The sequence below is a fragment of the Penaeus chinensis genome, chromosome 4, assembly GCF_019202785.1.
Source record: "Penaeus chinensis breed Huanghai No. 1 chromosome 4, ASM1920278v2, whole genome shotgun sequence".
NCBI lineage: Eukaryota > Metazoa > Arthropoda > Malacostraca > Decapoda > Penaeidae > Penaeus > Penaeus chinensis.
In genome coordinates this window covers 43,444,171-43,448,703 of record NC_061822.1, presented here as the reverse complement: position 1 = coordinate 43,448,703, position 4,533 = coordinate 43,444,171, and positions in this window count along the sequence as shown.

The following is a 4,533-nucleotide window of genomic DNA, read 5'->3' as shown; positions in this document are numbered from 1 at the left end:
ATTGTTGTCTTTGGGATCCGTTGTTCTTAGGGCGTTTTTGTTCTTGTTCTTTTTCTTATTCGGTTGTGGTGTTGTTGAAGTTGTTGTTATCTTTTTCATTATTGCTATCATTGGGATAATGATAACAAAAATAAAATCATTTTAGTGATTCTGATAATGATGAAAAATAAAAATAATAATGAAAATTAATTTAACATAATAATAAAAATTTTTTTAAAAAAAAAAAAAAAAAATTTAATAATAATAATAATAATTAAATAAAAAATAAAAAGTAACTATAATGATAATGTTTAAAAAATTGATATTAATAATATAAATAACACTAAAAAATAAAAAACAATAAAAATTGATGAAAAAAAGGGAAACAGGGGAAAGGGGAAATTAATATTTAATAAATATAAAAAATTTATTAGCTTGGTAACAACAACACTAAAAAAAAAAAATTTGTAACAGTGGTAGTAAAAATTTAATGATGATAATGTTGAAAATTTGGTATGAAAATAGTAATAAAAATTTTCATCAAAATTTAGGGTTTAATGTTTTTTAAAATTTATTAATAATGATGATAATTATAATGAGATAAAAATTAATTATGAAAATTTCAAAATAATCTTTTTATTTGATTTGTTACAATACAAAAGGATATATACATTACATACATACACATACCCCTTTTTTATATAAATATATTTTATATATATGCATATATATAAAAAATAACGAATGTATGTTAATGTTTTGTGTATTGTTGTGTGGGGAGTGTGTGTGGGGTGTGTTTTGTGTGTTTGTATTTATTTATGCATATATATTTGTTTTGTTTTTTTTTTGTGTGTTGTGTGTGTGTGGGGTTTTTGGGGTTGTGTGTTATAAAATTTATAAAATTTAATTTCATTTTTTTAAAATATTTTTATTTTTTTATTTTTGTTTATATGTGTATATATTTATAGAATAACTATTTGTTATATTTTGTGTGTGTGTTATAAATATAATTTTATTATATTATTTAATATTTTACATAAAATATATATATATGTATGTATTTTACTACATATATTAATATATATTTTATATATATATAAATTATATTTAATATATATGTGTGTGTGTGTTATATTTATATAGGGTTTTGTATAATATAAATAAAATTTATATTTATAAAAATTTTAGTATGTTTTCATATGAAATTAAATATATATTTGCATGTTGCCACAAAAAATGCGACATGTTCCTTTAAATACCCCGTTTGGGAATTGATTTTTTTAAAAGCGCCCCCCAAAAATTGCAATGTTTTTTCCTTTTTTTTTTTCAAATTCGGGTTTTATTTTTTACCCTGAAAATTTATACTCATTTTCATTCGCTTTAAAACCCACTTTTTTAGAGACAAAAGTGTGTAGGGGGTACAATATTTTAAAATGTTAGTAAATTTTATTTTTTTTTTTTTATATTATTATAGTAGATAAAAGATTTAGATTTTAATAAAAAAGCTTTTAAATGTGTGTGTATAAAATTATATATTTTACATATTTATATATATATTTATAAAATATATTTTAATTTTATAAGTGTGTGTGGTTGTGTGTGTATGTGGGTGTGTGTGTGTGTGTGTGTGTGTGTGTGTCCCACACCCCTATAATTAAAAATTAATTATTTTTCCCGGGAATATGAAAATTTGACTTTTTACTTTTAAATTTAAAAAATATTGTGAGCAGTTAATTGATAAAAGTTAATATCAAAATGTGACACCATCATAAGCAAAACCTTTGGGACATTAAGGGGAAGTTGCATCACACCTTTTTTAAGTTATATCTTATTAGGGGAAAACCTGTTTTTTAAAGGGGTTTTATGTTCCCAATATAAAATCATTTTAATATTATTTATGTGTGTTTTGGGGTGTGTGTGTGTGTTGTGGGGTGTGTGTGTGTGTGTGTGTGTGTGTTTTTTTTTGTGTGTGTGTGTAGGTGTGTGTTTTACGGGTATTTTACTTTTGTTTGTGTTGTCCACAAAACTCATAACCTTTTCATTTACTTCCTTCGTTTGGGGTTCTTCTTTTTCTCTTTTTTGGGTCTGCCCTTTCGCTTTTTGGGAAATTCCCCCCTTTCCCCTTTCTCCTCAAAAAAACCTTTTTCTCTCCGCTCCCCACGGAAGGGCTCTTGTCGGCCCAAAAGCAAAAATTTCTCAAGCTTTTGATGGCAAAGCTTTGAAAAACCTTTTTGGCTTGATCCTCTCCCTCTCTCCCCTCTCTCCCCTTCTCTCTCTCCTCTCTCTCTTTTCTCTCTCTCTCTTTCTCTCTCTTTTCTCCCCCCCCTCCCCCTTTCCCCTCTCTTCCCTCTCTTCCCCTTTTCCTTTTCTCTCTCTCTCTCTCTCTCTCTCTCTCTCTCTCCCTCTTTTTCTCCTCTCTCTCTTCTCTCTCTCTCTTTTCTCTCCCCTCTCCCCTCTCTTTTTCTTCTTTTTTTCTCTCGCATTTTCTAATTCCATTGATAAGTCCCAAATTCTTTATTCTGAATACAATTTTTTTGTTTGAAAAAATTTCTCTAATATCTGGGAGGGTCCTTTTGGTTGCTTTTGGTTTAAAGGTTTTGACTGGGGGCCCTTCTAGCAGAACCTGTTCCAAATTTTGGGGTGTTTTTTTTTTTTTTGTTTTATTGGGTGTTTTATGTCTGGGAAATTTGTGTTTTTTTTTTTTTAAAACTGCTTTGGTTTTGGGCCCTCCCCTTGAAAATTTTTATTGTTTTGGGAAATTTAAAAAAAAACCCGGGGGAGTTTACCCTTTTTTCTTAGGGGGTGTTTGGTATCCCCGATTTTAAAAAAAATAAAAAATTCGAGTAAAAACGGGATATCAAAGTAATCAAACAAGAGAGACTCTTCCGAAAAGCAAATAAATATTTAATTGCGTTTAATTTCTCTGAATCTGAGTAATTTCAAGGCTTCCTCTGCGTCCCGTTGGGCAGCTCTTGTCCCACTGATCTCTAATTGTGAGCAGAGTCGCATCTAGTCGCCTGTCGATTTGTCTGTCTAGCTTTCATCTATTTTTATGTACATTAGATTTAAAACACACCCCACACACACCCACAACCCTTTCACAACACACACACCAACACACACATATATATAAAATTAATTTTATATATATATTATATATAAAATTGTATTTTGTTTTATATGTATATTATTTTACTTTTAAAATATAAAATATTTATAAAACATATATATTGTATTTATATAAATATTTTATATTATATTTTATATATAAAATATTTGTTATGTTTTTCACACACCACACACCCCCAAAACCCCCACCACACACATATATTTAAAATATATATTATTATATATATAATATTTATATATATTTATTTTTGTTTATATATTTTATATATTATATATATATATTGTTTTAAAAAGTATAACCACACACACACACACACACCACACACACCAACAATTTTTATATATATATATATATTTATATATAATTATATATATATATTTTATATATAATTGTGTGTTGTTTTTAATAAAAATATATACACACCCCAAAACCACACACCATATTATATATAAAATTTTATTTTATATATATAATATATATATTTTTATATATATTTAATTTATTGTGTTTTTATATATATCCCATATATATACATACACACACACACACACACCACAAACATATCCCTTTATATATTTTTATATATATATATATATATATTTTATATATATATATAATACATATATATTTACATACACGCACCCCACACACACAAAACATTCCCATTATATATTATTATATATATATATTAATATTATTTTATATTTTATATAAAATTATAATATATTAACTATTTAAAATATTACTTTATTTTTAAAAAATTATATTAATATACAATTTTTTTATATACATATAAAATGTACATAAAATATAAAATATTATTTATATATAGTTTTATATTTAAAATAATTTATCTATTATTTTTATATAATAAAAAAACCCCCCAAAAACATAAAAACCCCCTATAAAAACCCCCATCCCCCCCGCTGCCTGGGGCCCCCCCCCCGTCCCCCCCCCCCCCCCCCCGACCCTGGCCGCGGGCTCGCCTAAAACCCCCGCCTCTCGTAACTGCGGCTGGATATTTATCCCACCCTCGGGCAGCAGAACACCCCCCCCCCCCCCCCCCCCAAGGGGCCCCCCCTGGAACGAATAAAATAAAAAAATCTCCACCCCCCCTGGCCTTCCTCTTTGTTCCCCCTTTTTCCCTTTTTTTCCCCCTTTTTTCTCTCCCGTGTGTCTCTCTTCCCCTCTTTCTCTCCCTCTCTCTCGGTCTCCCTCTCTACGTCGTGGCGGTCCCATTGGATTTCATTGGCCGGGCGTGTAATCTAATAATGAATCAATTAATTCTAGCGGCGGATTTATTGTGTGTCCTCAATAGCTATGAATGTAGATTATCGACATTAGAATAAATATCTATTACGAGTTCGGGGAGGCACGGAATTTGACTTCGGGGTTTTTCTAAAGAAAAAAAGGAAATGTGGCCT